This window comes from Agelaius phoeniceus, chromosome 3 (genome assembly GCF_051311805.1).
Source record: "Agelaius phoeniceus isolate bAgePho1 chromosome 3, bAgePho1.hap1, whole genome shotgun sequence".
Classification (NCBI taxonomy): Eukaryota; Metazoa; Chordata; class Aves; order Passeriformes; family Icteridae; genus Agelaius; species Agelaius phoeniceus.
Window position 1 is genome coordinate 77,566,420 of NC_135267.1, and position 15,407 is coordinate 77,581,826.

The 15,407-nt window shown below is 36.9% G+C and overlaps 1 protein-coding gene across 7 annotated transcripts in view; it reads left to right on the forward strand.

The window, feature by feature from the left end:
- PDE10A (phosphodiesterase 10A) overlaps positions 1-15,407 on the forward strand; it is a 343,772-nt gene that overhangs the window by 233,958 nt on the left and 94,407 nt on the right. The gene's annotated exons all lie outside the window — the stretch shown is intronic.

Sequence of the window (15,407 nt, forward strand, 5' to 3'; positions counted from 1 at the left end):
GAAGTAGTGCCCTTCTACAGTGGATTTCTCTTTTTGTGGGTGGTGAAGGGGATCCCCGGATCCTGATAACAAGCTAGTAATATTTTATCTCTGGCTTTGCAGTCTTTATCACTGTAACTGTGGAACTTCTTTCTAGCATGGGCTTTATATTTTTCTTAGGGAATTGGAAAGCATAAGTCCTTAAATGATACAACACTTTAGTAGTATTTGCTTCTTTGTGTTAAATGCAAATCCCAGTAAAAAATGTGCATGTGGATGGATGTGAGTCGTTCTAGGAGATGTACAAACCAAAGCAAAACATGTCCTTATTGTTATCATTCATGTATATTGTATAGTAAAATTTCCCTGTATTGGAACCAGAAGTAGTTTTATGAGAAAAAACTTGGATAAGGGTGTACCTCTGCTGCCAGCTGAGTGCTGTGGTCCCTGTTCTGGACTACTGTTGATCATTCCGCTTCTGGCTTCATCACTTCTCAGTATCTGTAACACCTGTGACCTGCTGCAGAAACTTCCCTCCCTCCTTCACCTGCCTCCAGCCTGCTGGCTAAGGCATTCTGCAGGGATCTAAAAGCTATTAGTTCAAAGAACTTTGGCCATGGAGGGTAAAGTAATGCACATTTTACCTTCTTTGCAGGTGTTCCTGCTACTGAGCAGCTGTATAAAATACTGTGTTTGGTGGTTCCTTTTGGCCTGTGTTAGCAATGATCACATCCAGAGTTACAGGCTCTCTTGGATGCTTAGGCACCCCTTTGCACCCCTCTGGTCACAGAAACAATGACAGTGTGCCTTGAGATTTTCATGCTGTGTTTCTTTGATTTAGAGGAAATTGAGATAGTTCAGAATATGTTGTAGATGCATGCTCTGAGCATGAAGGAAAACGAAGCCCAAATATGTTTTTCCTGAATACTAGAGGAGAATATGTTTTTCTCAGTTTGAATAACAGGAGATATGCTCATCCCATCTATATGTATTCCAGATAAGTCTCAAGAATTCTCTTACCAGTTGATCTCTCAACAAGGTGTGGTATTTTCTTTTTTTCTCTCTCTCTTTTTTTTTTTATGAAGGCGAAGGCAATCACACACCAGAAGCTCATTAAGTTACTATATTTTAGGCATGACAACTTGAAATAATGAACCATTGGCCATTATTGTTTTAAATTATCTTTTAAAGCCAAGTACATGACACACCATGTCAGGAGGAAGGAGAATATCACTCTGATAGCTTAGGTTTACAGCTTTTGCTTAATTAAAGTTTTTCTTATGGAGATTACTTAAATTCCACCTGATTCTTTTGGATTTTGTCACTCTGTAAGCAGTGTGTGCTGTTTATATATTTTATGAACATTTAGAACATAATTTCTCTGGGATAACGAAAATGCTGATGAGTACAACAGATTTCTAAGTACGGCATTTCGAGTTCTTATTATTTTCTATTCTAAAAACCCCAACAAGCCAAATTCCCCCTACCTCCTAAACTCCACCAAGCTCCAGATATTTCATTCACCTTTTGTAGTAACTTTAAGTCTAGAAAGTGTCCTCTACATGCTTTATAGTTGATATGAGGTTGATACTCTTTGCCAGAGCCCTTTAATGTCAAAATGTATTTGATGTTAAACAGAGAGCTCCAAGAAATAGAATTTTCTAATTTCCTTAACTGTTTCAAAAGATACCCTATGCTTTTCCACTTCTATGCTTAACTGCAAAATAAAAGCAACTAAGAATTAATGTTACCTAGGAAGTATTGAATGGTATGGAAAATTATGTTCTTTTTAAAATTCTTTACTGAAGAAAATTATTTTTTACATCAAACCCATTGATTTCTCATGTGTTGCATATGATATTTGGGATTTAGTCTTCCAAAAAAGTTCTTATAGTCAGGTTTGGGGTTTTTTTATGTTATACTGTTCTTTTTCTGAAGAAAAGGTGCAAATATTAATCCAGTTTTCTAATATTTTTTTATTTTAAAAGTATGTTCTTTATAAACATGTTGACTATAGTTTTAAAACATCCTAATTAAACACATAAGTGCTCAGTGAGGGATGGCTATGCAAAAAAAATGGTTTCAAATAGCAGTTTTGACTCCACTTTGTCTGCGTCTCTTTGGTGGTATTTCAGATGGACTAGGTAGCCTTCTTGGCTTGAAAAGCACCGCTTGATTTCACCATATTTTTTTCTGCCTTACTCTAAGAAAGCTCATGTTACTTGTAATGTATTTTCCTTAGTGGTTTGTCAAATAAATCAATTCGTAAAGTTTAGCTCATTCTGGTGCTTCTAGTAAGGAAAGTTAAAGAAAGAAGCACGTGTCTGTATATTGCATAATAGAGGAATTTTGAGTGGCACAGGGATGTGGGCTCTCACCACTTACTTGTACGTTCTGGAAAATGTAGCTTTGTTGAAATCAAAGCACAAACATGTTAATTCTAATAGAAAGATTATGAGGAACTAATTCAGTTTACATTTTTCAGAATTCTAAAGAAAACAATAAAACTTCAAAGTAGTAAAATGAAAAACAAACAAAAATGTCCCCAATTTTCATACTCCTATAAAGTTTTAGTACTGGTTACAAATAAAACCAAATTTCAGAATATTGGAATACTTACGTTTCTTGAGAAATTCTAATTTCCAACTTCTTCTAAGAAACTAATTGATTAGATTTGGATATTTTTAAAAAGTACTTGTCTATTGAATCCAAAAAGCCTGCTAGCTGATCTTTTCTAGACATTATGCACTAGCAAATTTGTATAGCTATGTGGCCTCTCGAATGGCATGGATTCATTCTTCCACGTTTTAGGCTGTAATCCCCAATCACTGTAGGCCAGAGGAGGTTATCAATTTTGCTGTGAAGAGATCTGCCTTCCCTCAGCCTGGACTGCCTAACCTTATCCTCATACATGTCACTCTTTGCTGCAGCATGAAGGTTCACACAGGTAGTCAGTGTAACTTGATTTTGGCAAAAGCTGTCAATTTGTGTTTTGGGTTTGTTTATTTTTTTCTTTCTTTGGTTGGTTTGGTTTTGTTTTCTGGGTTTTTTTTCTTGGTTAATTTTGTACTACTATGGTTAGTCATTCCTCTACATCTTGAATAGTCTTTATACTCTCTGACCCATGTTCATCCTCATGCCTCTAAAGTTTTCTTCTGCATTTTCTTTGTGTTTCTCCCAGCTTTACTCTGTCCATTTATCCATGGTGATAATGTAGGCATCTATGTAGCCCTGTGACCTTTTCCTTCTTATAATATATCCAGTAGTTCTTGAGACTGTGCCTAAAGAATTTGCGTTGATGCATTTTTAATAACCCATTGCTTCCCTCTTTGTCCCACCCCCCAATCTCCCCCCCCCAATTAAAAATCCATCCCAGCTGCTGCCATGCTGAGTGTGCTCAACTTACTTATGAAAATATTTGGTGTCTATGGACTTTGAAACGCTTGGATTTCTTGCAAGAAAGTTAGAGTATATGTGTCGCAGTCACTTAAACAGAGGCATTGCAGGATTGCTGGTTTGCTGGAAAGACGTGCCAGGGACTTGGATGAATTTCACTATCAGGTACATTTTTTAGCTTGTGTAGTAACATGAACAGCGCCAGCACTATTAAGGCCTCAGAACTGCTATTCACAAAATTACTAAGCCATTAGTCTGTAATGTGACAGTGGTAGTAAAGGAGAAAGAGTAATGTACTGGTATTTATGACTGCTTTTTGTCATTGATACCATATCCTTGAGAGACCTCCTGCTGCCATTTTTCTTGCAGTACAACATGGAGACATTTTTTAGTTATCTTGGGTGCACTGGATTTTCTCCAGATCTTTCATGTCACTGTCAGTTAAATTGACTAGTATTAACATTTATATTCTCCAGCCTACAGAAGTTGCAGTCTTGGAGGCTTTCCCAGAGTGAATCTGAAGGACTTTAAAATGTTGATAGTTACCTATTTGTTAAATCTCTTGATTTCATCTAATTTAAAATTTTTGAAGTCCTAACGTGTTCTTCTCAGATATTTTATGACACAGTAACTGGCTAACTGGCTGGTGACTGGTTAACTGGCTAGTTTTGGCAGTGGATCAGTCTATTCATGTGCTATGTACATCATTTTTAGGTATGGCTTTGGTATTTTTTTTTTTTGGTCATTGTATGATAATGTAAGGGACCTATCATGGACTCATTGGAACTCTGGGTTGGTCAGTAAGCTGGACTAAAATCAGAATCTCAGCTGTAAGTACTGTAACACTTTAAAGGGAAAATTTATGACCAGCCTTGTGGAAATGTGCCTCAATTTCATGTGTTACAGTGTCTGCCTTATTGTATTTATAGTTTTAAAGTGTTTTTCAGAATGAAGTCAATGGCCAAGTTCAAACAGGCTTTAGCAAACCAGGCTGTTACAAAGCAATTAGTAGAAGCAATTCTACCAGAATTTTTTTCTCATTGAGTACTTGATAATCTTTTTCTGTGAAAAGTTTGTATAAATTGTTACAGTGAAGGCACAGTGCAGGATATGCATGCTGTGAATATGAGAATTTTTTAAAACGTTTCCTGAGTCCTGTACAAATACAAGCCCTCAGCTTTTATCTCTCTTTTTTTCCTTTTACTTCTGCTCTTTCCAAGTCTTCTTCCCTCTTCCCTGTTCCCTTCTCTTTTAAGGATGCTTTTTGGAGGTGAACACGTGTTTGTGAGCTACACTGTCTCCAAAACAAACAAAAGAGGGTGGGGAGATGATGAAGGGGAGGAGGACAGGGAAAAGATGCAGCTGCTCATTTTTAATTTTTGAAACTAGCCTTGAATTCTTGGCATTTGGTTAAGCTTTATAATAAAAACTAGGGGCATGACTGAAACACTGCGTCTTTGTTCTACTGTGGTTGCCAAAAAGAAATTCTTAAAATAGTAACAAATAGATGATTTGAATTCTTGTCTAAAATAGTATCGATGGAAGATGTTTTGCCAGATGAGATTGCATGCATAGAGCATTGCCACAGCAGTGAAAGCTTTTGGAAAATCAGCCAACACCATATGTTGTTTTTTTATTTTTTGCTGCCAACATCCAAGTCAGTAGAAGGTATTTTCCTTTATTTCACCTGCCAGGAAGTAGAAATCCCTATAGCATTTCTTCCTATAAATCCATTGAAGCGGCTCAAGCTGCATGCCCTCAAAGCAAAGAAGGCCAGCAGCATCCATCCCAGCATTAGGAAGAGCATTGCCAGAAGGTTGAAGGGTGATCCTGCCCATCTATCCAGCCCTGGTGAGACACATCTTGAGTATTGGGCCCAGTTTTGTACTCCCCAGTGCAAGAGACATGTGGACATAGTAGAGTGAGTCCAGCAAAGGGGCATAAAGATGCTTGGGACTGGACTGCTCAGCCTGAAGGAAAGAAAGACTCGGAGGGGATTTTATCTGTTTGTATAAGTATCTTGTGGAGAGGGAAGTAAAACAGATGGAGCCAGTTCAGGTTCTTCTTGGCTGTTCCCAGCAAGAGGACAAAATGCATTGGGTGCAAACTGAAACACAGGGGTTTCTACCTGAACACTGGTACAGACTGCACAGAGAAGGTGTGGAGTCTCTTTCCATCCTTGGAGATACTCAAAGCTGGCAGACTAGGACCCTGAGAAACCCACTGCAGCTTGAGCAGAGGGTGGCTTTGGTGGCAGTCTCGAGAGGTGCCTGCCATCCTCAGTGAATCTGTAATTCTTGTGTGCCTCTGCTTTGGTGTCTAGCTGAAAAACCGGAGTATGTCAGAACCACTAAACAAGTTTTACGCTCTCACATATTTTTCTGAGTGGTAATATTAGAGAAATAATATTATTAACACTATTAGAGAAAAATTTGTGGTTGAAGAACAAAGCTTGAAACAATGTGTGGAATGAGACGTGTTTGGGGCTTTGTTGCACAACCTTTCACATGTTAGTGAGCTCTTGCCCACATAAGTAGTCTCGCTGACGTCAATGGGACTACTCCTGTAAGTGTTCACCAGTGCAAATAAGGGTTGCACAATGTGTCCTTGTCTGTAATGTACAAGTGTATGTAACACAGTATTTAATTATCACTTCAAACCTCCTTTACTTCAGTAGCATAATCTTTTAAATATCTCAAATTATACTGCTTTTCCTAGGCTGTACTTTACTGACATAGAGATATCATTACATCCATCACCATACAATTGAGCAGAGATAGCATCTCTGAAAATCATCTTTCCTTCTGTTCATTTATACATCTGAAAAAAAGAGCTGACAGAAAAAAAGAAAATAATTCTTTTCCTTGATAGTGTTTTAAATAAATTGGAGTTTCTAACTTTTTTCTGACAGTTTGATGGAGTCAGTGCTTTACTTTCAGTGCTTAATTAGTCTGATGGTATGCTTTCTATTCCCCACAAAAGAATGAAATAGGTTGGGTTTTTTATTTTAAATGTCAGTCAAAGTTCAATTTTGTATAAAGAGGCACCTTGCATCTATATTTTACAGTAATACAAAAAGTAGAGTAAAAAGCAGTTTCAAAGATCAATTATGTGATGCCATCTTTTTGTATTTCAACTGTATTGCTAAAATGTCTGCTGTGTAGCTCTTTTGGTGGTGTTAAGGGAAGGCTGTGATGTACCCTCTAATATGCAAGTGATAAAGCTGGAGTGTCTGTCATGAAAACTTGATTTTCTGGATGGTTTTTAGAAGCTTTTATATTTTAGAAGTTCTTTTCTTGTTTTAGCTATTGCAGTTTTTGTCAAGGTGCTTGAATTAGGTTAGAGAATTTTCTGGAACTACTGTAGGAATAGTTGACTATTTGAATATGGATACTTGGAGCTAAATCTCTTTGGAATTGTGAAATGTTGTAGGAATACAATGTTATAATTTAGAAAATAGAGCCTGTTCCACTGTGTAAAGAGCATAGATGTTATTCATTCAGACCAGTGGTACCTTTATGAAGAATTGATTTGTAATGCTGAAAACTCTTTCAAGATAATCGTTAAAGTAGGAAAGAAAAAAAATTAATTGCCAGAAGGTAAAATAAGAAAAATTGATACTGCAGTTAGAATGGGATTTAAAATTTTTTATTTCTTTATTTAATAGGTACACCCATTTTATACCTATTAGTAACCTGAAGAGATTAATTGGAAACCGGACTAAACTCTTTTACAGCTTAGTCTTTTATTTCAAATCAGATGTCTTTTAAAAAAAAATATGTGTACCAGCTCAGCCTTCAATTTGTTAGGCTTCATGTACATCTAGGAGATGACCCCTTTTGTGTTAATCGATAGGTCAGGATCTTGGCAGCACTTTCTTTAAACAAATGAACTTGTCTTTAAACAAATGAACCTGTAAATATCATATCCAATTAGTAGATCAAATAAGAATAGCACCTTGGAGCCTGCTTCTTGCATCCTTTCTAAAGTTTTCCGTTCAACAACTCATCAGGTTTGTGCATAGTTTGACTTCAGCACAGCTTTTGATGTTGTCTCTCACAGGATCCTCCTGGACTAAATGTCCAGCACACAGCTGGATAACAGTGTTAGGTGATGGGTGAGCAACTGGCTCACAGGTCAGGCACAAAGGGTTACAGTGCATGGGGTGACATCAGACTGGGGATCTCTCACTAGTGGGGTTCCACAGGGTGCCATCCTTGGGTCTGTGCTCTTCTTCATCTTCATAAATGAACTGGATGCAGGACTTGAAGAAATATAATTTGCAGGATATGTGAAATTCATCATTTAGACTAATTTGTATGTTTTTCTAAATGTTTTATTTTATACATGATGTCTAGAAAAGGGCTGGGCTAGCATAGTTTGTTTTTGAAGAGCTTCCTATGAACCAGATCAAACCTGTCTGGATGTGGCTGTGTTATATTTCTTCTATTAGTACTTTTTAGTGACCAGTTTCTCTGGTTTTTGTACCTTCTCATTTTGTGAAGGATGTTGACTGTGTTTCTCTTTAAGCATCCTAAGACTTTAAGTTTGGAGGGGATTTAAAAAGAATGACAAATCCTGGTCTGTGGTGCTGCAGATAGGGTCCTAGTGTCACCAAAGCAGAGACTCTCAGGTGTCCAGTCTTGTTGCTAAGTAGCATGTTATTTGACTGTGTGTAGGTGTTATTCCAGAAGAGTCCTGTGCTCTGGGAAACTGTCCTAACATGTCTACTAATCCAAGTGTTCAGATGAAGTGGGTGCTCCTTTCAGAAGGAAGAACATTCTCTGTCTCCAGTTTAGTGAAATAACAGAATGAGACTTGAAACAGGCATGTAGTATCCATCAAAGGTTTCATCATAGTGGATCTTGTTTGTGGAATAAGTTAAGGTGCAGTTTATAAACAGGAGTGCACATTTATATTGGTAAGTATATTATAAAGCATTTACAGAACTTTATTCACAAAAGTTTGTTTAAAGTAAAAAATCAGCAGTAAAACACTGGTAATAAAGGGAGTGGGACAACTTTTAAGACAAAAGAGTTCAGTCAAAAAGGGAGCTACTCCAGGATTAGGTGTCAGGTGAGAGGAAGACATTACATCAGCCAGAAGGTATTACTGGAGAAGACATAAATCAAGAACTTGGTCCCAACACCTGTTCTCAAGGGAAGAGTGAAGGCATTCTAACCTTGCTTAATCATTAGATTTCAAGTAGTTTAATTTGAAGCTGTATATATTCTAAGAGATTAATTATGTGTATGTTCTGAGGGACTTTGCGTATTTCATAATGAGTTATTAATGTATTTTAGTATTTATTTAGTCTTTATTAAGATATGCATTACTCTTCAGGTAATGCATATCTTACTAATATTTTGGGCAGGAGCAAGGTACCCTGGCTCTATATGTTGCACAAGAGAAAGAAAAAGGCAGATAATTATACTGAGAGGTTCCTTCTACATCTATGAATACATTTTAACGTACTTCAGTATAATGCTTTACTTATAATATGTTAATAATTATTTTTATCTGTAACCTTAAGATGATACATAACTCTCTCCAGCAAATGCTTGAAATTATTTGATTACAATTTGCAAGTCCTAGAGCATGTCTGTAGTCCTTTTGTTAGCTTTTTGCAGAGTGTTAATTAAATTTCCAAATTTGGTTCCATCATGCACCTGGAGGCAGAATAAAGCTTTTTACAGACCCCTCAGAGTTACTCCAATGTGCTAATGAGAACTGGAGAAAAGCTCTCCTCAAACCTGGAAAGTAAGACAGAGTTTTAAAAAGCCCCATGCATTAACTAATGGATGACATTACAGCTTAACAGCATACATACAGGATTATGCCATTCAAACAACTTGAAGAGTGTTTTGAAACGCCATGAAAAATGAATATTCAAACTGAGAATATGTTGACTCCATTAAGTATACATATAATTCCTATGGAAGGATTATAGGACTTTTAGCTCTAGCTAATGAAAACTGATTTCATCAGGAATTTTATATGTTTTTTTTGCTTTTTATGTTAATACTGAAGCAGGGCTCGGAGGTGCTAGTACTGTGCAGTTCTTGAGTGTTAGATTTTGGGAGACATAAGCAGCTGAGTATCTACAGATGTCTAGGACTCAGGCTTGCAAGATGCTGATAATATCAGAAAAACCACCATGAAAGTTGGTGGAAACTCGAGGCCTGATGTCTATGCCTTAGCATCTGGCATGTTCAAGTGCATCCCTGGCTTTTTCATCAGGAATATGGGATTTGAATTTCAGGATACAGGATGTGGTGATTGTTGATATCCTTTCTGTATGAGCCCATTCCAGTTCTGTTTAGCTGAGTGGTCTTTATTTTCTCTCTCTAAACTTCAGCAGTGCTGCTGGCATCCTGGCTTAGATGTCATGTGGCTACTGCTGTCATTTACATGTATACAGATCCTCCAGGTTTAGGCAGTTATTGGAGGCTCATGTAATTTAACATTCACCTTTGAATGAAGATTTGAAACAGTTAATTGTAAAATGTATTATCTGTAAAACAAACATAAACCCTTTTAAAATACCTAAATCAGCAGTGAGGGGTTTTCAGGTACTGCATTATTGGTTTTCACTGGTGAAATGCTGGGGCTGTGTAATGGGCTTTTTTTTGCAGTCTAGAAGGGATTTGGAGGAGGAGGGGCAAAAAAGGTGACTGGAGCTGCTCACAGACAAGCTTGTGAATTGATTTTTCAAGAAAAGAGCAATCAAAGAGGTTTGACCATTCTGATTGCTTCTTGTTAGTGATTATACTTTTTGCCAGACCAGTAATGTCAGGTTTCAGAGAGTTTGGGCACTTGGTCACATTACATTCCTGTGTACTTAAATGGATTAAGATAAAAAGTCTGACTTGAAAAGGATATTTCAAAACTGACTGTGCCTGTGGTTTTGAATCCTGATGCTTTGAACAAAGAAGGGATTGATTTAATGGGATTAATGCTTAATCCAAATGAAGCAATGTACACACATGCCTTGGATGCTTTTGAGAATAACTACAAATATCACTTAAAAAGTTCTGCAGAAAAATACAGAGAGGTGATCTTTGTGTAAGTAAGAGATGGGACAAGACTGCTTTAGATAAAGGAGTACACAGGCAAAGCTGTGCTCAAATTAGGTCTTCTGGATGACTTTCACATATTTCAACTCTTCTTTTTCCATACAAGTATGACATTAATTTTCAAATGCTGATTTTGAGGAAGTGTGGTGCTTTGCTCTTCATAATTTTGGTATTTCAGATAAGAAAAAATATTTTCGAATTAGGCATTTTTAGCTACTTGGAGAAATGAAGACTTTGCCTAAATTTACTGTGACTCTGTGGCCTCTCTAATTTCAGGGAAGAATTGCTTATTAAACCAAACAAGTTAATTATAGTATTTTTTTTTGTTCAAATTACTTTGTTGTTGTTGTTGTTAACAGATGCAACATTGACAGTATTTATAGTTATTTCCATTTGTGTTTATTGGTAAAAGCCTTCTTGATATACAAAATGTACCTGACTTCATACAAGGACCAGTGTACATCCTCACAATGTGTTTTCAAATAATTGGATCCTGTCTAAATGGGAAAAAGGGTTTGGAGGGAAGCAATGACTGCAGTCTTTCAGAGATTAGCTGCTCAAGGATAAAATACTGACCCTTGGTAAGAGTTAGGCTGGCTCATCAGCTTTTACCCCTTCTTTCCTGACTCCCCCTGTGCCCCCCAGACTGGGAACCAGACAATTTAGGTGAAAATTAAAATTCTTGCCTAATCATGAGGTTTGATTAAGTTAGTGGTTTTAGAAAAAAGACCAAATATTGCAACACTAATGAAAAAATTGCAAGAATTGCTAATGACGTGTGTGACTCATATTGCTAAATGGAGCAGATTTTTAAACATAGCTCTAGGCTTCAATTCTTTCAGCTCATTCACAGTCAGTTCTGCTTCATACTGAGCTCAGTGAAGCTATTCTCAGAGGAGAGTGCAGTGTGACATGGATTAAGAGTCAGAGAGCAGAGCTATTAATCGATTTAGTACTACACAGGTTATCTAATATCTAAGAAATTTTAAAAATATTTTAGGCAGCATAAAAAGCTGAAAGCAAAAATATGACTGTCTAGTGATTTTTACTTTATAATTTTTTTTTCTCCAAAGAAAGGCTGTTGAATTCTGGCTCGAAGGCGAGGAATAATTATTGATAATTCATGTTTGAAGGTTTTTGGTTTTTGTTTTATTTTTAAACCCAGTTCTGCTACATCTGAGTAAGTAAATAATGTAAAGGAGCATTCTTATGTACTAGAATGGTTATTGGCATTGCATTTTCCAAGCCAGCTAGTGATGTCCTGGGCAGGTCTCAAATGTTGCTCTGTAGTAGGGTCAGGTCAGGGATGGTTCCCAGCAGGCAATCAACCTCAGCTGAGGCAATTTTCCCTCATATTCATTGCTGGAGATCAAGAAAGCTTAAAAGTAAGGATGAAGGAGTTATAAACCACAGAAGCAGATGACATGGCCAAAGAGAGCATTTTAAATTGAGATCTGCACAACATAGCTGGGTGTGGTGGTCAGGAAGTGAGTGCTGGGCTGCCCCAAGTGGTGGGCAGCTGTAGCTTGAGTTTGTTCAGAGGGGAATGAAAAGAGGAAGAGCTTATCTGATATGTGTGCATCCTTCCTTTTTAAATTAAAAATTCAGAACAAATAGTTAGTGTGTGCATAAAACACAACAACAGCAAGTTGTGTCAGATAGCAGCACTGAAATGTGAGTTGATAATTTTAAAATAAGAATACAAGAGAGAAAGCTGATTTGGTGTGTTTTTAATTAAACAGGATATATGCATGGAGGGCAAACTCCCCTGCATAAATGGAATGAATGGACATCCAAATCAAATGCCAGATTCCTCCTTTAATTCCCAGAGCAATTATTCCAGTCTTTCTGTGCTTTCTGGCCTGCAGAGTGGCCAGAGTTCAGCCCTCCTGAGTGATGGTCCCTTTTGGTGACTGTCACAGCTCTGTCAGAGGACAGATGGATTCCAAAAACAAGAGGTGGTGCTTTCTGGGGATGCATGAAATGAAGTGAGGGGAGTTTTTGTTTGGGCTGCTTGGGAGGAAGTGTATAGACCAACACAGTTAAGAATGTGGGCACTGCTGCCTTTTCCTTTGCTAGGCACTGTTGGCGCATACACTTGATGCTCCACACAAGAAATGATGAACAAGAATGAGAGAAGTCCTTGCATTACTGGAAGTCATGGGAAGTAGCAGTGAGGGGAGAAGTAGTAGAGGAGAAATATTTCTAATGTGAGTGAATGTAGAAAAGTTTGCTGTCCCAAATATTTAGGACCAACACATTAGTAACAGAAAAATTAATAACCAGTGTTGGCTTGTGTTATGTTTGTTGTTATTCTGTAAATGGCACCTGACTGGCATGATAAACTTCAGTTTCCTGAGTGTGGGTGTGTTATTGTCCTTTTTATGTAACTGTTAATAATCATTGCTTCTAAATATTCAAATAGGGGTTTTTTTTGCATTTTTCAGAATTCAGGGATTGCAATGCTTGAATAGAGAGGTCAAATAGAGAGGTTAATAATATTTAACAAAAATACATGTACTGGAAGTTTTCAGGAGCATGTGAATGTTCAAGAGGGCGAGTGTGTGCATGTTGTTATGCAATAACTTTATTCTGATGTGCATCTTACAATCAAGAAGGCTTTCCATATGCCATAAAATAATTGCTTCTGCATAGCTGTAAAATGCTCTTACATTCAGGCATCTTTACAACACTTTTTAGCCTTAATGCACATAAAACACAAACCATTAAAATTTTGTTGAAAATACTTGTATTTCTACATTTTGTGGAGTTACAATGTGTTATTGTTAGTTTTGGTTGTGAGTTTGTGTGTATGCTTGCAGGGTGTATTTTTTGATGCAGCAGGCTAACAATTGGGAGCTGACCAATAAGTTTGCCTTAATCTATGTAGAAAATGGGTTTAAGTCACTCCTTTTTAAATCTACAAACATAGTTGTAAATCTTGTTCTTGCTCCCATCTACAAATCCCACATTGAAAAAGAACATCTGCGCAGATACCTTTAGTGAAATAAAGATGGGTAATTTAAAGACTTTTTAGGAATTCTTATATCAGCTCCATGAATTACTTTTCTGTATAAGGTTAAAGCAGAGATTTTAGCTTTAGGTTGCTGAAGTTGCATAATATCTGGATATTAAACTTGAGACCTGTAGACTGAAATCTTATTTCAAATTAACATTTTATTGAATTCTGATGTGTGTTTTACAAAACCCACAGCATTTAAAGGTTTGAATCAAGAAAGAAAGGTTATTTTCACTGAAGAAACAGATCAGTCCTTTCAGAATTCCAGTTGCTAATTCTACAATCTTTTTGGGTCATAATTTTTTACTAGAAGCAAAAGATGGTTTTTTTGCAGTCTAAAGACAACTTGAAAATAGCAGACATTTTATGACAAGTCTGTTTTGATCATTTTTAGTGTTTAACTTAAAGGGCAGATAAATTTTGATTAAGTGTAACATTTTGATGGCTAAATCTTTAAAATGTGGTACTCTCTTGAATGATTCTTAAAACATGTTTCCTTTTCAGATTTTATCACTATGAAATTAGAAATACTTTTTTAAGGGCCTACATTTTTCTATCTTGTTCATTTTGCCCTTGTACTTCTTTATAGCTGCATTATGATCTACCTCTACAAGCTTTCACCTAAGGTTAAACAATCAACATAGGAGGGTTTTGTTTGTTTTCACCCCACTTGCTGATTGTCTATTTGTCTTACTGATTTATGATATACCTTTTCTTCTTCACTAACAAAAATCAGGATGATCAATAAGCTATTATTCAAGTGAATAATGTATGGGGATTTGCTCTTTGAGGTTATGATATCCAGCAGGAGTTGCACCTCTGGATTAAAAGGAAGGGTAGTTTAAAGCAGTTTTGAGCTGTTGGGGGCTGATGTGAGTGAGGGATGTGGGGCAGCTGGTGTAGGGAAAGTTGTGTAGGTGGTTGATGGTCTGCAGATGAGAGCTGTTTGGTTGTCTTCTGGTATTGCTTCCTGAAGACTTTTACAGTAAACATTTGTAAGAAATCTTAAATTTTACCATCACTGACTAGCATTCAAATCATCACGTTCTGATACTGTGCAAAGAGCACAAAATAGGAGAATTGATCTCATTTTGTATCTCTCTGAAAGAGGTCAGTGTTGTTCAGGGGGAGTTTCTTTTCTGCTGAGACCTGGCAGCTTTCTGTGGAGAATTTGCTATTATATTTAAAAATGTAAAACACAAGAGAAGATGGCATATTTAGAGTCATTGAAGTGGTTGCTGCTCCTCTTCCCCTCGTATCTCATTAGAGTCATTACAGTTGTTGTTACTTCTCTTCCCCTCATATCTCATTAAGGCTTTTGCACTGGGGTGCCTATTTCCTCTATGGTAGCCTGGAGCCAAGTCCCTCAGGACAGGCTCTTTTTATTGCTTCCCCCTTAGGACAGCCTCAGCACTGCTGAGTTCACCTGCCTGTGGCCAGTCATTTTGTTTGGGGGATTTGCAAAGTGCATAATCAGATTATAATTTTGTGAGTTTGAAAATTTATTTATGAATGTAAGGGATCTGAGATTCTGAATAGTTCTTCTTTTTCTGAAATGTTTACTTGAGTTTTCTTTCTGTTGCAGATATTATAAATACATTTTATCTGCAATTGCTTTCATTTTGATAACTAAGTTATTAAAGCGATGGAGCATGCTTGTGAAAACATTTTATACATCTAAAGTAACTTAAGTAATTCTAGTATTTGAAAATTGCGTATGATTTTGGTGTTCCATAATATTTTGTGTTGATTTTGCTGCCATTTGCAGTGAGAGCACTGAATTTGGTGCTCTGTGAGACATCCCAGCTCACCTTCTTCTATCTCCTTCTAACCAGTTTCTTTATCACTATATCATCCTGCATAGCTTGGAAATAATTTTATAGTCACAACCATAGTCATGAATTCCTACCTGGCTATTTCTCATGGGTAATGTTTAT